The sequence below is a fragment of the Heterodontus francisci genome, chromosome 1 (assembly GCF_036365525.1).
Source record: "Heterodontus francisci isolate sHetFra1 chromosome 1, sHetFra1.hap1, whole genome shotgun sequence".
Taxonomy (NCBI): domain Eukaryota; kingdom Metazoa; phylum Chordata; class Chondrichthyes; order Heterodontiformes; family Heterodontidae; genus Heterodontus; species Heterodontus francisci.
Window position 1 is genome coordinate 123494791 of NC_090371.1, and position 23100 is coordinate 123517890.

A 23100-nucleotide genomic window follows, 5' to 3' on the forward strand; every position below is an offset into this window, starting at 1 on the left:
GAAGCTTTGGAGTGGTGCAAGTGTAAGAATTGTTGGACAATCCTCGAGACTGACTAAAATAATCAAATATGTTCAAGAAAATATGAATTTTTTTTTCTGTTCTCATTTGTATTTAAAAGCAAATAATTTTGACAACTTTTAGAATTAATTTGCATTGTAATTTTCAATCCATATCCACTCATTAATCCTACAAATTAGTACATATCAAGAAAAGTGAATGCTCTTTATTGGTACTGTACAGTGAACATCAGAGGAATGTATGATGGCATGAAGAGAGCTCTTGGGCCAACCATCAAGAAGATCACCCCCCTCAAATCTAAATCGGGGGACATAATCACTGACCAACGCAAACAGATGGACCGCTGGGTTGAGCACTACCTAGAACTGTACTCCAGGGAGAATGCTGTCACTGAGACTGCCCTCAATGCAGCCCAGCCTCTACCAGTCATGGATGAGCTGGACATACAGCCAACCAAATCGGAACTCAGTGATGCCATTGATTCCCTAGCCAGCGGAAAAGCCCCTGGGAAGGACAGCATTACCCCTGAAATAATCAAGAGTGCCAAGCCTGCTATACTCTCAGCACTACATGAACTGCTATGCCTGTGCTGGGACGAGGGAGCAGTACCCCAGGACATGCGCGATGCCAACATCATCACCCTCTATAAAAACAAAGGTGACCGCGGTGACTGCAACAACTACCGTGGAATCTCCCTGCTCAGCATAGTGGGGAAAGTCTTTGCTCGAGTCGCTCTGAACAGGCTCCAGAAGCTGGCCGAGCGCGTCTACCCTGAGGCACAGTGTGGCTTTCGTGCAGAGAGATCGACTATTGACATGCTGTTCTCCCTTCGTCAGATACAGGAGAAATGCCGTGAACAACAGATGCCCCTCTACATTGCTTTCATTGATCTCACCAAAGTCTTTGACCTCGTCAGCAGACGTGGTCTCTTCAGACTACGAGAAAAGATCGGATGTCCACCAAAGCTACTAAGTATCATCACCTCATTCCATGACAATATGAAAGGCACAATTCAACATGGTGGCTCCTCATCAGAGCCCTTTCCTATCCTGAGTGGTGTGAAACAGGGCTGTGTTCTCGCACCCACACTTTTTGGGATTTTCTTCTCCCTGCTGCTTTCACATGCGTTCAAATCCTCTGAAGAAGGAATTTTCCTCCACACAAGATCAGGGGGCAGGTTGTTCAACCTTGCCCGTCTAAGAGCGAAGTCCAAAGTACGGAAAGTCCTCATCAGAGAACTCCTCTTTGCTGACGATGCTGCTTTAACATCTCACACTGAAGAATGCCTGCAGAGTCTCATCGACAGGTTTGCGTCTGCCTGCAATGAATTTGGCCTAACCATCAGCCTCAAGAAAACGAACATCATGGGGCAGGATGTCAGAAATGCTCCATCCATCAATATTGGTGACCACGCTCTGGAAGTGGTTCAAGAGTTCACCTACCTAGGCTCAACTATCGCCAGTAACCTGTCTCTAGATGCAGAAATCAACAAGCGCATGGGTAAGGCTTCCACTGCTATGTCCAGACTGGCCAAGAGAGTGTGGGAAAATGGCGCACTGACACGGAACACAAAAGTCCGAGTGTATCAGGCCTGTGTCCTCAGTACCTTGCTCTACGGCAGCGAGGCCTGGACAACGTATGCCAGCCAAGAGCGACGTCTCAATTCATTCCATCTTCGCTGCCTTCGGAGAATACTTGGCATCAGGTGGCAGGACTATATCTCCAACACAGAAGTCCTTGAAGCGGCCAACACCCCCAGCTTATACACACTACTGAGTCAGCGGCGCTTGAGATGGCTTGGCCATGTGAGCCGCATGGAAGATGGCAGGATCCCCAAAGACACATTGTACAGCGAGCTCGCCACTGGTATCAGACCCACCGGCCGTCCATGTCTCCGTTATAAAGACGTCTGCAAACGCGACATGAAATCGTGTGACATTGATCACAAGTCGTGGGAGTCAGTTGCCAGCATTCGCCAGAGCTGGCGGGCAGCCATAAAGACAGGGCTAAATTGTGGCGAGTCGAAGAGACTTAGTAGTTGGCAGGAAAAAAGACAGAGGCGCAAGGGGAGAGCCAACTGTGCAACAGCCCCAACAAACAAATTTCTCTGCAGCACCTGTGGAAGAGCCTGTCACTCCAGAATTGGCCTTTATAGCCACTCCAGGCGCTGCTTCACAAACCACTGACCACCTCCAGGCGCGTATCCATTGTCTCTCGAGATAAGGAGGCCCAAAAGAAAAGAACAGTGAACATAGAACAGTACAGCACAGTACAGGCCCTTCGGCCCACGATGTTGTGCCGAACCTTTAACCTACTCTAGGATCAAACTACCGACATACCCTTCATACTACTATCATCCATGTACCTATCCAAGAGTCACTTAAATGTCCCTAATGTATCTGCTTCTACTACCACCGCTGGCAGTGTATTCCACGCACCCACCACTCTCTGTGTAAAGAACCTACCACTGACATCTGCCCGAAACCTTACTCCAATCACCTTAAAATAATGCCCCCTGGTGATAGCCCTTTCCACCCTGGGAAAAAGTCTCTGGCTATCCACTCTATGCCTCTCATCATCTTGTACACCTCTATCAAGTCACCTCTCATCCTTCTTCGCTCCAATGAGAAAAGCCCTCGCTCCTTCAACCTTTCTTCGTAAGACATGCCCTCCAGTCCAGGCAGCATCCTGGTAAATCTCCTCTGCACCCTCTCGAAAGCTTCCACATCCTTCCTATAATGAGGCGACCAGAACTGGACACAATATTCCAAGTGTGGTCTAACCAGGGCTTTACAGAGCTGCAGCATAACCTCACTGCTCTTAAACTCAATCCCCCTGTTAATGAAAGCCAACACACCATACGCTTTCTTAACAACCCTATCAACTTGGGTGGCAACTTTGAGCGATCTATGGACATGGATCCCAAGATCCCTCTGTTCCTCCACACTCCCAAGAATCCTGTCTTTAAGCCTGTATTCCGCATTCAAATTCGACCTTCCAAAATGAATCACTTCACACTTTTCCAGGTTGAACTCCACAGCCCAGCTCTGCATCCTGTCAATGTCCCGTTGCAACCTACAACAGCCTTCCACACTATCCACAACTCCAGCAACCTTCGTGTCATCGGCAAACTTGCTAACCCAGCCTTCCACTTCCTCATCCAAGTCATTTATAAATATCACAAAGAGCAGAGGTCCCAGAACAGATCCCTGCAGAACACCACTGGTCACTGAGCTCCAGGCTGAATACGTTCCATCTACTACCACCCTCTGTCTTCTATGGGCCAGCCAATTCTGTATCCAGACAGCCAACTTTCCCTGTATCCCATGCCTCCTTACTTTCTGAATGAGTCTACCATGGGGAACCTTATCAAACTCCTTACTAAAATCCATATACACCACATCCACTGCTCTTCCTTCATCAACGTGTTTTGTCACATCTTCAAAGAATTCAATAAGGCTTGTGAGGCATGACCTGCCCCTCTCAAAGCCATGCTGACTGTCTCTAATCAAACTATGCTTTTCCAAACAATCATAAATCCTGTCTCTCTGAATCCTTTCCAATAATTTGCCCACTACGGACGTCTATAATTCCCAGGGTTATCCCTATTCCCTTTCTTGAACAAGGGAATAACATTTGCCACCCTCCAATCATCTGGTACTACTCCAGTGGACAGTGAGGACGCAAAGATCATCGCCAAAGGCGCGGCAATCTCTTCCCTCACTTCCCGTAATATCCTTGGGTATATCCCGTCTGGCCCCGGGGACTTATCTGTCCTCATGTCTTTCAAAATTTCCAGCACATTCTCCCTCTTAACATTAACCTGTTTGAGCATATCAGCCTGTTTCACGCTGTCCTCACAAATGACCAGGTCCCTCTCACTAGTGAATACTGAAGCAAAGTATTCATTTAGGACCTCCCCTACCTCCTCCGACGCCAGGCACGAGTTCCCTCCACTATCCCTGATAGGTCCTACCCTCACTCTGGCCATCCTCTTGTTCCTCACATAAGTGTAGAACGCCTTGGGATTTTCCTTAATCCTACCCGCCAAGACTTTTTCATGTCCCCTTCTAGCTCTCCTAAGTCCATTCTTCAGTTCCTTCCTGGCTACCTTGTAACCCTCTAGAGCCCTGTCTGATCCTTGCTTCCTCAACCTTAAGTAAGCTTCCTTCTTCCTCTTGACTAGCTGTTCCACATCTCTTGTCATCCAAGGTTCCTTCACCCTACCATCCCTTCCATGCCTTATCGGGACAAACCTATCCAGCAGTCGCAGCAAGTGCTCCCTAAATAACCTCCGCATTTCTGTCGTGCATTTCCCTGAGAACATCTGTTCCCAATTTCTGCTCCCCAATTCCTGCCTAATAGCATTGTAATTCCCCCTCCCCCAATTAAATATTTTCCCATCCCGTCTGCTCCTGTCCCTCTCCATGACTATAGTAAAGGTCAGGGAGTTGTGATCACTATCACCGAAATGCTCTCCCACCGCGAGATCTGCCACCTGGCCTGGTTCGTTGCCAAGCACCAAATCCAACATAGCCTCCCCTCTAGTTGGCCTATCTACATATTGAGTCAGGAAACCTTCCTGGACACACCTGACAAAAACTGCTCCATCCAAACTATTTGCACTAAGGAGGTTCCAATCAATATTAGGGAAGTTGAAGTCACCCATGACAACAACCCTGTTACTTCTGCACCTTTCCAAAATCTGCCTCCCAATCTGTTCCTCCGTGTCTGTTGCTATTGGGGGGTTTATAGAAAACTCCCAATAAAGTGACTGCTCCTTTCCTGTTTCTGACTTCCACCCATAATGACTCAGTAGACAAACCCACCTCGACGACCTCCCTTTCTGCAGCTGTGATACTATCCCTGATTAGCAATGCCACTCCCCCACCTCTTTTACCTCCCTCCCTATTCCTTTTGAAACATCTAAACCCCGGAACATCCAACATCCATTCCTGCCCCTGTGATATCCACGTCTCCGTAATGGCCACAACATCGTAGCTCCAAGTACTGATCCATGCTCCAAGTTCATCACCCTTATTCCTGACACTTCTTGCGTTAAAATAGACACACTTCAACCCATCATACTGGCTGCAACTTTGCCCTGTCAACTGTCTAACCTTCCTCACAGACTCTCTGCACTCTGTATATGTCTGTTCAACAGCTACCCCATCCACTGATCCGTAGCTCCGGTTACCATCCCCCTGCCAAACTAGTTTAAACCCTCCCGAAGAGCGCTAGCAAACCTCCCGCCCAGGATATTGGTGCAGTTTAGATGCAACCCGTCCTTCTTGTACAGGTCCCACCTTCCCCAGAAGGTATCCCAATGATCCACATATCTGAAGCCCTCCCTCCTACACCAACTCTGTAGCCACGTGTTGAGCTGCACTCTCTCTCTGTTTCTAGCCTCACTGGCACGTGGCACCGGTATCAATCCTGAGATTACTACTCTGCTCGTCCTGCCTTTTAGCTCCAACCTAACTCCCTATATTCGCTTTTCAGGTCCTCATCCCTTTTCCTAGCTATGTCATTGGTACCGATGTGTACCACGACTTCTGGCTGCTCCCCCTCCCCCTTAAGAATCCCGTAGACTCGATCTGAGACATCCCTGACCCTGGCACCCGGGAGGCAACATACCATCCGGGAGTCTCGTTCGCGACCACAGAATCTCCTGTCTGTTCCTCTAACCATTGGATCTCCTATCACTATTGCTCTCCTATTCTCCCCCCTTCCCTTCTGAGCCACAGAGCCAGGCTCAGTGCCAGAGACCTGGCTGCTGTGGCTTTCCCCTGGTAGGTCGTTTTTCCCCCCCCCCCCCCCCCCCCCCCCCCAACCGTATCCAAAACGGTATACTTATTATTGAGGGGAACGGCCACAGGGGATCCCTGCACTGTGCGCCTAACCCCTTTCCCTCCCCTGGCGGTCACCCAGCTACCTTTTATCCTGTAACTTGGGTGTCACTACTTCCCTGTAAGTGAAACCCACTTAACTGATGTGGCATTGGAATAAATGAGTATCATTTTAATAGATGTTAATGAATGCAAGTCGTGGAGTCATATAGTCGTAAAGCATAGAAACAGGCCCTTCGGCCCACTGCATCCATGCCGACCATAATGCATGTCTATATTTTTCCCACCTGCCTGCATTAATTTCATATCCCTCTATGCCTTGCTCATTCAAGTACCTGTCCAGATGCCTCTTAAATGTTGCTACTGTTCCTGCCTCCACCACCTCCCCCGGCAGCTCCAATGTGAACCAAGTTCTTTTTTTAAAAAATGGTTCAAACAGATTTAGATTTAGAGATACAGCACTGAAACAGGCCCTTCGGCCCACCGAGTCTGTGCCGACCATTAACCACCCATTTATACTAATCTTACACTAATCCCATATTCCTACCACATCCTCACCTGTCCCTATATTCCCCTACCACCTACCTATACTAGGGGCAATTTATAATGGCCAATTTACCTACCAACCTGCAAGTCTTTTGGCTGTGGGAGGAAACCGGAGCACCCGGAGGAAACCCACGCAGACACAGGGAGAACTTGCAAACTCCACACAGGCAGTCCCCAGAATTGAACCCGGGTCGCTGGAGCTGAGGCTGCGGTGCTAACCACTGCGCCACTGTGCCGCCCTCATGCCCAGATGTGCAAAATATTTCTTTTAATAGATTTTAAATAAGGAAAAGTTGTGGCTTTTATGTCTTTTACAAAAAAAAAAGCTAGATACTGTAAATCTGACACGAGAAAGAACCATTTATTTGCATTCATTAATACCTTTGACTTGGAGTAAAGAAAATACGATAAAGTGGATTTGATATAAAGTTAAAAGTAGCTTGATGAGTTACAATTGAAACATGGAGTAACCAGTTTTTGATTTGTAAGTCTTGCATAGATCATGGTCTGCATTAGTGGTGTTGGCACCTTCTGCTCAAGTAATTATCTAGAAGCATTCTAATAAATTGATCTTTCCATGAAAGATTACTCAGACTTATTAACTTATTGGGTAGGCATATTTCTAATTGCTTTGCATTAAAGGTGTGAAATGTGACAGTAGACTGCTGATCTAAAAAGCTATGCGCGCAGGTGACTGATCCATCAGAAGGTACATTTTAAACCAGTGTTCAGTTGACAAGAATTTTTAATACATTAATGAAAAATGATCGGGTCCAACCCCAGGTCTGTTGAAGGATCTGATTTCCAAAAGGTTACTAATGGAGCACAAAAAGTGACTTCCATGTCCTGGGCCGCAAAGGGGACAAATTAGTTTGGGTTCCTGCTGTCTGTGACCCCTACTTTAAAATGACTATAAATGTTGGCTGCATCCAGCTGCAGTCTGATTCTGATGGCACTCAAGGTGACATAGACCGATAACATGAACTTCAGTTAGGATGTAGTGTTGGACCAGTGAGGAGAAAATCAACCTCTGCTCCTCCTTCTGGTTGCTGTATAGTGACACCTTCTGGAAGTGTGGATGTTGGTTGAGAACAGATTCAGGCTCAACTTTGAAGGATATTGATTGAAAAAAGAAGGCAAGAGAGATATTTACTGCCCTAGTTCACAAAGAAAGAATGACCACTTGGCTGAGCTACCGGTGACCATGGAATTTACTTGAGCAAGTGTAAATTCTTTTGAAGTTGTGTTCAGCTTCCTAAAATAAACCTACCTTTTGTAGGACTCGGGCAGTGATGGAAAAGATATCTTTTTGAGTATCTTGGCACCTCATCTGTAAAGGATCCTGAATTTTAGGAGTTCATTACAAAGCAGTTATCATCTTTATCCAAATTCTGACTGATCAACTATACTAGCAGATGTCACTAAAGTGTAATCTACAGGTGCTCAAGGATGGTGAAAACTAAAGGGGAGAAAAAAAGACTGCAAGTAATTTTGATCTTTGTGCTTTGTTTTTCTTATGTGAGTATATTCATTGCACTAATTTTTAATGTGTATTGTTTGACCACTGGCTCTACTTTAAGTATTTAATCTTTCAATGATGCATTTTTAAATGTCCATGAGTAAAATTCCACCTCCATTTGCCTTGTCCTACCCTCATTTCTATTATAAACTTTTCCTATATTTATATGCTATTGCTTCAAAAATAGCACAGCACATTGGAAACAAATATCCTTAATTCTGCTAATTTTTCTGCCTTCTATACTGGATGATTTAAAGCCAGATCTTTGGAGAAAATATGTTGTCACTGGCAGCAATTTTATAGGAAAAGGTCATTTATTTACAGTATTTTAAACTTTCTAAATTTAATATTTTTGTTTGGATGCTACCCTTGCTGCCTGTCAATTTTTAAAATTATTTTTATCATCTTTTCTTGGTCTCGGCTGGTGCCTACAGTTGAGAGCACAGTGCCCTTTGCAGCTAGGCATCAGGAGGTGGTAGAAGCCACCCAGTAATGACTGTCCCCTCTAATTTTCCCATCTTCAGTTGAGAGACATGCAGCTTCCGTTTGTTGCCTATTTTCCAGTGCAGCCTGGTTGGAATGGCCCTGATATGTGTCCGTCTTTGGTATATTTCAGTTCAATCTGGAAGCTTCTGACAGCATAGAAAATTACAATCTGTTACAAATATTGATCTGTTTAGGATATAATTCTCCATGTATTAAATTATTAAATTTATCTAAATATGCATCTTTCCAACTTTGAAGAAAACCAAGAGCCTATATTTGTAAAAATAGGTTTCACTGCCCTAACTCCAGATATAATCTGTGTACTTAGAAACTGTTCAAGGTTCAGCGGCAATGATTGGTTCTGAAAGTTCTCGAGTTTTACTACAAAGTTTTAGGTCAAACTAGAATAGTGATAACATTAATATGTGAGTGCGTGGAGTGATTTGGAGTGTGTAGGTAATTTGTTTAAGTGCACGGCCGTGTATGCAAAGCAATTAAAAGGGGACGGCTTGTGCGCTGCCTGCATAGGAACTTCCAGGTTGCTGCGCAGCCGCGTTGTTTAGAGGGAACTTGGTGCCAGTCCATTGAAATGTAAATTTAAGTTTTAAAGTTCAAATGTTTATAGATAACAAAAACTGACATTACAATCTGGTTCATTAAAGGACAAATCAGTCCTTTGCAACTGTACTTACTCTGAAATTTTCAGTCTGTTTTGTAATGAATTCTTGATTCACTGATGAGCAAAAACTTGCATTTATATAGCATCCTTAACATAGTTAAACATCCCAAGACACTTCACTGGAGCATTATGAAACACAAGTTGACACCGAGCCACATTGAGATATTGGGGCAGATGACCAAAAGCTCAGTTAAAAAGGAGCATATTAGAGGAGGAAAGAAAGGCGGAGACGTTTCGGGAGGGAATTCCAGAGCTTAGGACCTTGGCAACTGAAGGCATAGCTGCCGATGGTGGAGCAATTTAAAATTGAGGATGTGCAAGAGGCTAGAATTGGAGGAGCACAGATATCTTAAAGGGGTGTAAAGGGAGGAAATACAGAGATATGGAGAGGGGCGGCACAGTGGCGCAGTGGTTAGCACCGCAGCCTCACAGCTCCAGCGACCCGGGTTCAATTCTGGGTACTGCCTGTGTGGAGTTTGCAAGTTCTCCCTGTGTCTGCGTGGGTTTTCTCCGGGTGCTCCGGTTTCCTCCCACAAGCCAAAAGACTGGCAAGTTGGTAGGTAAATTGGCCATTATAAATTGCCCCTAGTATAGGTAGGTGGTAGGGAAATATAGGGACAAGTGGGGATGTGGTAGGAATATGGGATCAATGTAGGATTAGTATAAACGGGTGGTTGATGGTCGGCACAGACTCGGTGGGCCGAAGGGCCTGTTTCAGTGCTGTATCTCTAAAACTAAAACTAATGTTGCTTAGTGATAAGTATGTGATTATGGGGTGGAAAGTCACTTCCTGTCCGTTGCACAAAAAAAGCTTTCCTGCAAACTGAGTTCAGTGTTTAAGTTGAAGAGGAGCACCCTGGGCCAGCAATATACTGTGCCATGGTGGAACACAAGTTATTTCCCAAGGATCTTCACATGGTCAGTTACAAATAATGACGATGCCTTCAGGGGAATGGTGTCACCCAGAATCTAGGCACTTCTCTGCAATATGTAGAAGCATGGCAATTTGTTTACAGGGCACAATTTCAAAATTTATGGATGATACAAAATGTGGAAACACAAACTGTATGGAGGATAGTGTAGAACTTTAAAAGAACATAGATAGGTTGGTGGAATAGTTGGACAAGTGCCAGATGAAATTTAATACAGAGAAGTGTGAAGTGATTCATTTTGGTAGGAACAATGCGGAGAGACAATAAAAAAAATAAAAGGTGCATTCTGAATAGAGGGGGAGGGGGGTAACAGGCTGCCCACCCCAGGCACATCAAGGCCCTTAAGTGGCCAATTAATGGCCACTTAAGGGCCTTCGCCCACCTCCATGCAGATTTTACGTGTGGCAAGTGGGCGTCCTAGAGCCAGGAAAGGCCACCAGGTAAAAGCTGGTAGCCTATCAGTGCCCTGTGGGTGGGCCCTGAAAATTGGGCACTGTGTGCCTGATTGAGGGCCAGCCCCACTTCCCCAACCACCCCCAGGACCTAACATTTCCCCCCTTTCTCTCCCCCCCCCCCCCACTCTTCCACAATGACCTCGCTGGGGCCTGACCGATTTACTCCCGGCGAGGCAACCAAAACTCGCCTGAAATCCCGGCTCCATGTCTTCATCTGTTATCAGCTGGGCTGCAGTCCCAGCAGTGACCACCGCTGCCGGTGGCGCTGCTGGGACTAAGCTGCCGGCCCACTGATTGCCTGGCAGCTCATTGAGGTGGGACTTACTCCCTCAAGAGGGTGGTAGTCCTGCCTTGGAACAAATAAAGCATAGGGACCCATAAAATGCGGGATGGATCCCCAGGCTAGGCGGAAGCGGGTTCGCCTGCGACTTTTACGTCAGTGGCCAACTCCTGTCCGCCCAACGTAAAATCCAGCCCCATATTTCCATTTGGCTATCTGTACCTGCAGCTCAGCAGTCTTATTCATCACACCCCGCACATTCCCATATATGCACGGTAGCCCTAATTTAGACTTTATTACTTTCCCTTTTACTCTGACCCCACCTAATGCCTTATTATTCCCCACTAGAGTGCAATCTGTCTCTCCCAATTTTCTGTGCACCTTGGTGTTCCTCTCTTGTATTATCTCCTGGTTTACACACCCCTGCCAAGCAAATTGCCCCGCAACAACATTTGTCCCAGCTCTGTTCAGGTACAATCCGTCTGGCCTCTATAGGTCCCATCTTCTCCAGAACTGGTTCCAGTGTCCCTGGAATCGAAAGCCCTCCTCCTGCACCATCTTTCCAGCCACACATTCATCTTCTCTATCCTCCTATTTCTATACTCATTTGCACGTGGTATCGGGAGTAATCCGGAGATTACTACTTTTGAGAAAACTGAACAAAATCCTCACAAAGAAGAGACTTCCAAAATGGTTCCCTTGCTTTACCTGATGTATCTGCAAGGCTTGTCGGGGAGCTGATCTGGCAATTATTCGTCTAATTATAAACTGGAACCTCAGTGCAGATGGCGATAATGAACAGGTAGTACCAAGGTGTAGTGTTTCCCTAGTATGGAACTGACAACCATATACCACATAACAGGAGAGGATTCAGCCCAGACCTTGGCATGATCTTCAAGTCCCTGTCTGAGATAGCGAGCCATCTGTGTCAGAACAGTTTTCCAAGTACCCTTGCATTAAGTGGCATTGGTGGTCTCTGTCTCAGTTTAAAAAAAAATAGATATTTGGGAGCAGTATCTTGGCGTTGTCAAGAAAGAAAATTAAATGTGCAGTTTCCTAGTTGCATGACATAATCTGCTGCTGATATATGGAGAAATTCTTCCAAGAAAGAATTTTCATCTGAAGAGACTAATGTCTTTCTTTCTCCTTTGGCCTCCTTGTCTCGAGAGACGATGGGTAAGCGCCTGGAGGTGCTCAGTGGTTTGTGAAGCAGCGCCTGGAGTGGCTATAAATGCCAATTCTAGAGTGACAGACTCTTCCACAGCTGCTGCAGATAAAATTGGTTGTCGGGGTTGTTACACAGTTGGCTCTTCCCTTGCGCTTCTGTCTTTTTTCCAGCCAACTGCTAAGTCTCTTCGACTCGCCACTCTTTAGCCCCGCCTTTATGGCTGTCCGCCAGCTCTGGCAATCACTGGCAACTGACTCCCACGACTTGTGATCAATGTCACAGGACTTCATATCGCGTTTGCAGACGTCTTTAAAGTGGAGACATGGACGGCCGGTGCGTCTGATACTAGTGACGAGTACGCTGTACAATGTGTCCTTGGGGATCCTGCCATCTTCCATGCGGCTCACATGGCCAAGCCATCTCAAGCGCCGCTGGCTCAGTTGGGTGTATATGCAGGGGATGTTGGCCACCTTGAGGACTCCTGCATTGGAGATACGATCCTCCCACCTGATGACAAGGATTCTCCGGAGGCAGCGATGATGGAATGAATTGAGACATCGCTCTTGGCTGACATATGTTCTCCAGGCCTCGCTGCCGTAGAGCAAGGTACTGAGGACCCAGGCTTGATACACTCGGACTTTTGTGTTCCGTGTCAGTGTGCCATTTTCCCACACTCTCTTGGCCAGTCTGGACATAGCAGCGAACGCCTTTCCCATGCGCTTGTTGATTTCTGCATCGAGAGACAGGTTACTGGTGATAGTTGAGCCTAGGTAGGTGAACTCTTGAACCACTTCCAGAGCGTGGTCGCCAATATTGATGGATGGGGCATTTCTGACATCCTGTCCCATGATGTTTTGTTTTCTTGAGGCTGATGGTTAGGCCAAATTCGTTGCAGGCAGCCACAATCCTGTCAATGAGTCTCTGCAGACACTCTTCTGTATGGGATGTTAATGCGGCATCGTCGGCAAAGAAGAGTTCCCTGATGAGGACTTTCTATACTTTGGTCTTCACTCTAAGACGGGCAAGGTTGAACAACCTGCCACCTGATTTTGTGTGGAGGAAAATTCCTTCTTCAGATTTGAACGCATGTGAGAGCAGCAGTGAGAAGAAGATCCCAAACAGTGTAGGTGCGAGAACACAGCCCTGTTTCACACCACTCAGGATAGGAAAGGGTTCTGATGAGGCGCCGCTATGCTGAATTGTGCCTTTCATATTGTCATGGAATGTGGTGATGATACTTAGTAGCTTTGGTGGACATCCGATCTTTGCTATTAGTCTGAAGAGACCACGTCTGAAGAGGCTGATGTATTTGTCTGCTATCATGATGAAAATGCTGGAGGAAACAAAGGCCCAGATTTTGTAGGAAAAATAACAGAGACTATCAGCACTCACCATTATTAAAGAGTAAATCAGAAAGCAGTTTCTGGCATCCACTTAAGCACAGTTAAACACACAAATCATGGAAGTTGTCTGAGATGTTCTGCTCCTCGATGTCTCTTGCTAACAGTATATCACCGGTACAGGTACATGAACATGAATTTGTAGTAGTTGCTCACCTAGTGCCCACTAAACATGCCAGGAAAAAGTTAAGGCTTGTCTATTCAAGTGTAAGTGCATTTCTAATGGCAGGGATAAGTCTTAATTGCTGCCAAGCAACCCGTTTGGCACTTAAAATTGACTTTTAAAGGTTTGGTGTCTCATTCTTTCAGATTTTAGTTGTTGGAGATTTAAAAAAAAAAAATTTGTGAAGCATTTTCTTTGTCTCATCTCTCTTAAACCTATCTTCCTTTACATCAGTTTATTTTGCTTGCCGTTCATAATTTGGCATTGAATTAACTATTCTAATTTACGCTTCCTGGGTTAGACTCTCTGTGTATCAATAAGAATTCTTCAATCAGATTGGTTAAGGAAATACACCATTGCTTGTCCTGTTCACAAGGTCCAGATCCCCTGTAGAGGGGACCACACTGTTTTGATCTCTAATTGCTGCAAGTTGAAGCGCAAAAACCCACAGAGTCTGTGGGCATGTGTAAGGAACAGCGAGCCCTTAGTTTGTTGTAGACTGCAAAATCTGGGCAACTGTCTTTTAATAATCATGGACTCTGAAACTTTGCAGCTTTAGCCATGTGTCCATTCATGCAGCTGCCAGGAAGCAGTAGCTTAATAATCTTTATAATGGGAAGAGAAAGGATAATGTCCTATTGAAGTATATTTTCATGTCAAGCTTTAATTCTCTATTGATTTATTGCTGTGGGTTGAGGGAGGATGTTAGATAACCTGCATGCTGTGTCTAGAACAGGCATTGCTGTTTCCAGCCAAATGAAAAAATTTTGTTTTAAACAAAAAAAAATCATCTAAACTTTCATAACTGAACAATTTTGGAAATTGTAGCTAAATGTCACCATACAAACATACGAGTTGGGAGCCACTCGGCCCATCAAGCCTACTCTGCCATTCTATAAGTTCATGGCTGAACTGATTTCTCCACATTGCCACCTACCCCCAATAACCTTTCACCCCCTTGCTTATCAAGAATCTATCTCCTGCTGCCTTAAACATATTCAAAGACTCTGCTTCCACTGCCTCTTGAGGAAGAGAATTCCAAAGACTCACGATCCCCTGAGAGAAAAAAATTCTCCTCATCTCTGTCTTAAATGGGTGACCCCTTATTTTTAAATCGTGACCCCTGGTTCTAGATCCTTCCACAAGAGGAAACATCCTTTCCACATCCACCTTGTCAAGACCCCTCAGGACATTAAATGTTTCAATCAAGTCGCCTCTTACTCTTCTAAATTCCAGCAGATACAAGCCTAGCCTGTCTGATCTTTCCTCATAATATAGCCTGCCCATTCCAGGTATCAGTCTAGTAAACCTTTTTTGAACTGCTTCCAATGCATTTACAACCTTCCTTAAATAAGGGGACCAAAACTGTACACAGTACTCCAGATGTGATCTCACCAATGCCCTGTGTAGCTGAAGCATAACCTCCCTACTTTTTGTATTCAATTCCCCTCGCGATAAATGATAACATTCTATTAGCTTTCCTAATTACGTGCTGTACCTGCATACTTACCTTTTGCGATTCATGCACTAGGACACCTAGATCCCTCTGCATCTCAGAGCTCCGCAATCTCTCACTATTTAGATAATCTTTGTTATTCTTCTTGCTAAAATGGACAACTTCACATTTTCCTACATTATGCTCCATCTGTCAGGACTTTGCCCACTCACTTAACTTATTTATATCCCTTTGTAGCCCCCTTCTACCCTCTTCACAAGTTACTTTCCTACCTTTGGGCGGCACAGTGGCGCAGTGGTTAGCACCGCAGCCTCACAGCTCCAGCGACCCGGGTTCAATTCTGGGTACTGCCTGTGTGGAGTTTGCAAGTTCTCCCTGTGTCTGCGTGAGTTTCCTCCCACAAGCCAAAGACTTGCAGGTTGATAAGTAAATTGGCCATTAGCAATTGCCCCTAGTATAGGTAGGTGGTAGGGAAATATGGGGACAGGTGGGGATGTGGTGGGAATATGGAATTAGTGTAGGATTAGTATAAATGGGTGGTTGATGGTCGGCACAGACTCGGTGGGCCGAAGGGCCTGTTTCAGTGCTGTATCTCTAAAACTAAACTATCTTTGTGTCATCAGCAAATTTAGCAACTATACCTTCGGTATCTTCATCAAGTAATTTATATAAATTATAAAAAGTTGAGGCCCCAGCACTGATCCCTGTGGCACACCACTCGTTACGTCTTGCCAACCAGAAAATGACCCATTTATGCCTACTCTCTGTTTCCTGTTAGCTAGCTAATCTTCTATCCATGTCAATATGTTACCCCCTACACCATGAACTTTTATTTTTTGCAATAACCTTTGATGTGGCACCTTATCAAATGCCTTCTGGAAATCTAAGTACAATACATCCACTGGTTCCCCTTCATCCACTGCTCGTGTAACTCCCTAAAACAACTCCAGTAAATTGGTTGGATATGATTTCCCTTTAACAAAACCTTGTTGACTCTGCTTGATTATCTTCAATTTTTCTAAATGCCCTGCTATAACGTCTTTAATAGCTTCTAACATTTTCCCTAACACAGATGTTAAGCTCACTGGCCTGTAGTTTCCTGTTTTCTGTCTCCCTCCCTTTTTGAATAAAGGAGTTACATTTGTTATTTTCCAGTTCAGTGGAAACTTCACTGAATCTAGGGAATTTTGGAAAATTAAAACTAACACATTAGCTATCTCACTAGCCACTTCTTTTAAGATTTAGGATGAAGTCCATCAGGACCTGGGGACCTGTCAGCCTGCAGCTCCAACAATTTATTCAGTACCACTTCCCTGGTGATTGTAATTTTCTTGAGTTGCTCCCTCCCTTCTATTTCCTGACTTACAGCTAATTCTGGGATGTTACTTGTATCCTCTATAGTGAAGACCGATGCAAAATACCTGTTCAATTCATCTGCGATCTCATTAGCTATTATTAATTCCCCAGACTCATTTTCTGTAGGACCAACGTTCACTTTGTTAACACTTTTTTTTTCTTTTTCAAATATCTATAAAAACTCTTACTATCTGTAAGTTTCTAGTTAGCTTTCTCGCGTACTCTAATTTTATCTTCCTTATCAATCTTTAAGTCATTTTTTGCTGTTTTTTGTATTCTGTCCAATTTTCTCACCTGCCACCCATCTTTGCGCAATTTTATGCTTTTTCTTTAAGTTTGATACTATCTTTAACTGTTTTAGTTAACCACGGATGGTGGGTCCCCCCCCCCCCCCCCCCCTTGGAATTTTTCTTTCTCATTGGAATGTATCTATTCTGTGTATTCTGAAATATCTCCTTTAAATATCTGTCACTGCATCTCTATTGACTTATCCCTTAACCTAATTTACCAGTTCACTTCAGCCAGCTCTGCTTTCATGCCCTCATAATTGCCCTTATTTAAGTTCAAAATGCTGGTCCTGGACCCACTCTTCTTTCCCTCAAATTGATTGAATTTTACCATCATATTATGCTCGCTGCTACCTTGGGACGCATTAATTATGAGGTCATTACTTAATCCTATCTTGTTGCACAATACCAGGTCTAGTATAGCCTGCTCTCTAGTTGGCTCCAAAACATACTGTTCCAAGAAATTATCGTGAAAACATTCTCTGTACCAATGTATCCATTCTTTCCATATGAACAGGGCTCAGTAGTATTTAAAATCCAATGTGGCTAATATTGTAAACATGGTTTACTTGGAAGAAACATCAGCGGTGGCAAAGCTTTTAGAAGTGATAATTTGGGACAAAATTAGCAGGTTCTTGGACAAGTGTGGATTAATTAAGGAAAGCAAACACAGATTTGTTAAAGGCAAATCGTTTTTAACTGACTTGACTGAGTTTTTTGATGAGGTAACAGAATTGATGAGGGTAATGCAGTTGATATAGGGACCTCCAAAAGGTGATAAAGTCCACATAATAGGCTTGCTGGCAAAGTTGAAGCCCATGAAATAAAAGGGAAAGAGGCAGCATGGATCTGAAGTTAAATAAAAGCAAAACACTGCGGATGCTGGAAATCTGAAATAAAAACAAAGTGCTGGAAATACTCAGCAGATCTGGCAGAATCTGTGGAGAGAGAAGCAGAGTTAACGTTTCAGGTCATCAGAACTGGCAAAGATTAGAAATGTAATAGGTTTTAAGCAAGTAAAGCAGGGGTGAAGGGGGGGGGAAGAGAACAAAAAGGAAGGTGTGTGGTTCGATCCCTCCACCAATGAGAACAGTTATTCCCTATCTATTCTGTCCAAACCCCTCATGATTTTGAATACCTCTATCAAATCTCCTCTCAACCTTTCCTTCTCCAAAGAAAACAGTCCCAACTTCTCCAAGTTCTCCACGTAACTGAAGTTCCTCATCCCTGAAACCACTCTTGTGAACCTTTTCTGCACTCTCTCTCAACGCCTTCACGTCTTTCCTAAAGTGTGGCGTTCAGAACTTGACACAGTACTCCAGTTGAGGCTATATACAAGTTTAACATAACATCCTTACTTTTGTATTCTCTGGCCCTTATTAATGCTGTATGCTCTATTAACTGGTCTCCTAACCTTCAATGATCTCTCTGCCCCGGTGTTCCATTTTCATTGTTTGAAATTGCAGCATTAATACTCTGCACAGCTTCCCTTTGAAAAGGATATACTGCCTTTAAGCCAAGCACATGTTAACACAATGCTGATCAGTCCCCTGCTGAACACAGAAGAAGCCAATAGTGGCAAGAGGCAGCCAGCAGGTGCAGAACCCACTTGACCCTATGCTGCAATCATGGAAATGAGGTGGTTAACATGTGAGTAGGATGCAGTATAAAGCTAAAGGAAGTGACTTGCACAAATGCCAAGCGGTAATCCCAACAATTCGGAAAAATATAGAAAAAGGGGCACAAAGGAAGTATTAAGATCTGCAAAAGGGAATGTGGGAAAAAAATTGCAAGTTCTTCTTTGGCCTCCTTATCTCGAGAGACAATGGGTTAGCGCCTGGAGGTGGTCAGTGGTGTGTGGAGCAGTGCCTGGAGTGGCTATAAAGGCCAATTCTAGAGTGACAGGCTCTCCCACAGGTGCTGCAGGAAAATTTGTTTGTCGGGGCTGTTACACAGTTGGCTCTCCCCTTGCACTTCTGTCTTTTTTCTTGCCAACTGCTAAGTCTCTTCGACTCGCCACACTTTAGCCCCGCCTTTATGGCTGCCTGCCAGCTCTGGCGAACGCTGGCAATTGACTCCCACGACTTGTGATCAATGTCACAGGACTTCATGTTGCGTTTGCAGACGTCTTTAAAGCGGAGACATGGACGGCCGGTGTGTCTGATACCAGTGGCGAGCTCGCCGTACAATGTGTCTTTGGGGATCCTGCCATCTTCCATGCGGCTCACATGGTCAAGCCATCTCAAGCGCCGCTGACTCAGTAGTGTGTATAAGCTGGGGATGTTGGCCGTCTCGAGGACTTCTCTGTTGGAGATACGGTCCTGCCACCTGATGCCAAGTATTCTCCGGAGGCAGCGAAGATGGAATGAATTGAGATGTTGCTCTTGGCTGACATACGTTGTCCAGGCCTCGCTGCCATAGAGCAAGGTACTGATGACACAGGCTTGATGCACTCTGACTTTTGTGTTCCGTGTCAGTGCGCCATTTTCCCATACTCTCTTGGCCAGTCTGGACATAGCAGTGGAAGCCTTTCCCATGCGCTGTTGATTTCTGCATTTAGGGACAGGTTACTGGTGATAGTTGAGCCTAGGTAGGTGAACTCTTGAATCACTTCCAGAGCGTGGTCGCCAATATTGATGGATGGAGCATTTCTGACCACCTGCCCCATGATGTTTGTTTTCTTGAGGCTGATGGTTAGGCCAAATTCGTTGCAGGCAGCCGCAAACCTGTCGATGAGACTCTGCAGACATTGTTCAGTGTGAGATGTTAAAGCAGCATCGTCAGCAAAGAGGAGTTCCCTGATGAGGACTTTCCGTACTTTGGACTTCGCTCTTAGACGGGCAAGGTTGAACAACCTGCCACCTGATCTTGTGTGGAGGAAAATTCCTTCTTCTGAAGACTTGAACGCACGTGAGAGCAGCAGGGAGAAAAAAATCCCAAAAAGTGTGGGTGCGAGAACACAGCCCTGTTTCACTCCACTCGGGATAGGAAAGGGGTCTGATGAGCCACCATGTTGAATTGTGCCTTTCATATTGTCATGGAATGAGATGATGATATTTAGTAGCTTTGGTGGGCGTCCAATCTTTTCTAGTAGTCTGAAGAGACCACGTCTGCTGACGAGGTCAAAGGCTTTGGTGAGATCAATGAAAGCAATGTAGAGGGGCATCTGTTTGCGGCATTTCTCCTGTATCTGACGAAGGGAGAAGAGCATGTCAATGGTCGATCTCTCTGCACGAAAGCCACACTGTGCCTCAGGGTAGGCGCGCTCGGCCAGCTTCTGGAGCCTGTTTAGAGCGACTCGAGCAAAGACTTTCCCCACTATGCTGAGCAGGGAGATTCCATGGTAGTTGTTGCAGTCACTGCGGTCACCTTTGTTTTTATAGAGGGTGATGATATTGGCATCGTGCATGTCCTGAGGTACTGCTCCCTTGTCCCAGCACGGGCAAAGCAGTTCATGTAGTGCTGAGAGTATAGCAGGCTTGGCACTTTTGATTATTTCAGGGGTAATGCTGTCCTTCCCAGGGGCTTTTCCGCTGGCTAGAGAATCAATGGCATCACTGAGTTCCGATTTGGTTGGCTGTATGTCCAGCTCATCCATGACTGGTAGAGGCTGGGCTGCCTTGAGGGCAGTCTCAGTGACAACATTCTCCTTGGAGTACAGTTCTAGGTAGTGCTCAACCCAGCGGTCCATTTGTTTGCGTTGGTCAGTGATTATGTCCCCTGATTTAGATTTGAGGGGGGCGATCTTCTTGATGGTTGGCCCAAGAGCTCTCTTAATGCCATCATACATTCCTCTGATGTTTCCGGTGTCTGAGGCCAGCTGAATATGACTGCATAGGTGTTGCCAGTAGTCGTTTGCGCAACGCCTGGCTGTTCTTTGTGCAGTGCTTCTGGCTGCTTTAAGTGCTACGAATGTTAGCTCGCTGGGGGCTTTCTTGTAGTTCAACAGTGCAATGCGCTTAGCGGCTATGACAGGTTCCAGCTCTTCATTATCAGATTGAAACCAGTCTGCATTTCTCCTCGCACTTTTGCCGTAGGTGGTCAAAGCTGACTCATAGATGGCGTCTCTGATGTGGGCCCACTTGGTGTCAGCATCCCCTGTGGGAATGTTTTGAAGGGCTGACGCAAGTGAATTTAGAAATTTTTATAACAGTGGTTAATCACGCATACAGTATCCTGGGCTTTATTAATAGGGGCATAGAGTACAAGAGCAAGGATGTTATGTTAAATTTGTATAAGGCACTAGTTCGGCCTCAGCTAGAATATTGTGTCCAGTTCTGGGCACTGCACTTTAGGAAAGATCTGAGGGCATTGGAGAGAGTACAGTAAAGATTCACAAGAATGATTCCAGGGATGAGGAATTTCAGCTATGGAAGATAGATTGGAGAAGTTAGGGCTGTTTTCCTTGGAGAAGAGAATGCTGAGACTTGTTTTGATAGAGGTATTCAAAATCATGAGGGGTCTGAACAGGGTAGCTAGAGAGAAACTGTTCCGCTCGTGAAAGGATTGAGAATGAGAGGGCACAGATTTAAAATAATTGCCAAGAGAAGCAAAAGTGACATGAGGAAAAAGTATTTCACGCAGCGAGTGGTTAGGTCTGGAATGAGTTGCCTGAGAACATGGTGGCGGCAGGTTCAATTGAAGCATTCAAAAGAGAATTACACAGTTATATGAACAGGAAGAATGTGCAGGGTTATGGGGAGAATGGAACAGAGGGAATTGCTCTTTCGGAGAGCCTGTGCAGGCACCATGGGCCGAATGGTCTTCTGCACTGTAACGATTCTGTGATAGGATAGAGGGCCGGAGGGATTAACTGACAGAGGTCATGGGGCAAAGACAAAGAGTGTGCTAATGGTGTGGTGAAAGGCAAAGCATTAGTGCAGAGAGCGTGTTAATGATAGAATAATGAACAGCCCTAGCCAAAAGCACAATCCTGAAAACCCAGTAGGCAGGCACATGGTAAAAATGGATATGATGTTGCTGGAAAGACAGGAAACAGTAGTGGTAAACAGCTGTCTTTCGGACTGGAGGAAGATATACAGTGGGGTTCCCCAGTACCACTTTTTTGATCTATGTTAATGACTTAGACTTGGTTTGACATAGCGCAATTTCAAAATTTGCAGCTGACCCAAAACTTGGAAGTGTAATGAATAGTGAAGAGGATAGTGACAGACTTCAAAAGAATGTAGACAGATTGGTGGAATGGGTGGAAAAGTGGCAGATGCAATTTAGTGCAGAGAAGTTGTAGGAAGTATGAGGAGGGACGATATAAACTAAAGGGTACCATTTTAAAGGGAGTGCAGGAACCGAAAGACCTGGGAGTGTGTGTGCACAAATGTTGAAGGTGGCAGGGAAAGTTGAAAAAGTGGTTAAAAAGGCATACGGGACCCTGAGCTTTATAAACAGGCATAGAGTACAAATGCAAGGAAATTATGATGAACTTTTTATAAAACGCTGGTTCGGCCTCAACTGGAGTATTGTGTCCAATTTGGGGAGGCGGTAGCATAGTGGTATGGTCACCGGACTAGTAACCTAGTGACCCAGGGTATTATTCTGGGGATCGGGATGAGTTCCGAAGAAGGGTTACTGACCCGAAATGTTAACTCTGCTCTTTTCACAGATGCTGCCAGACCTGCTGAGTGGTTCTAGCATTTCTTGTTTTTATTTCAGATTTCCAGCATCCGCAGTATTTTGCTTTTATTGTTCTGGGGACATGGGTTTGAGTCCCACCGTGCCAGAAAGTGGAATTTGAATTCAATTAATAAATCTGGAATTAGAAGCTAGTCTAATGATGGCCATGAAACCATTGTTGATTGTCGTAAAAACCCTTCTGGTTCACTAATGTCCTTTGGGGAAGGAAATCTGCTGTCCTTACCTGGTCTGGCCTACATGTGACTCCAGACTCACAGCAATGTGGTTGACTCTTAAATGCCCTCTGAATTGGCCCAGCAAGCTACTCAGTTGTATCAAACTGCAACAAAGTCTAAGAAAAGGAATGAAACCGGACGGACTACCTGGCATTAGCCTGGGCACTGGAAAAGACAACAGCAAACTCAGCCCTGTTGACCCTGCAAAATCCTCCTTGCCAACATCTGGGGGCTTGTGCCAAAGTTGGGAGAGTTGTCCCGCAGACTAGTCAAGCAGCAACCTGACATTGTCTGGAAGCTGTGATTCTGAGTATGACTATGTCCCAGACACCGCAGTCACCATCCCTGGGTATGTCCTGTCCCACTGGCAGGACAGACCCTGCAGAGGTGGTGGCACAGTGGCATACAGTTGGGAGGGAGTTGCCCTGGGAGTCCTCAACATCGACTCTGGACCTCATGAAGTCTCATGGCATCAGATCAAACATGGGCAAGGAAACCTCCTGCTGATTACCACCTACCGCCCCTTTACCCCCACCCCCCGCCTCCCCTCAGCTGATGATTCAGTACTCACTGATCACCACTTGGAGGATGCACTGAGAGTGGCAAGAGCACAGAATGTACTCTAGGTGGGGGACTTC

General features: G+C 45.3%; 1 protein-coding gene across 1 annotated transcript in view; it reads left to right on the plus strand.

Annotated features, from left to right (window-relative positions):
• The window catches only part of LOC137372025 (cysteine-rich hydrophobic domain-containing protein 2), a 123055-nt gene that overhangs the window by 26301 nt on the left and 73654 nt on the right, over positions 1-23100 (plus strand). The window lies entirely within an intron of this gene.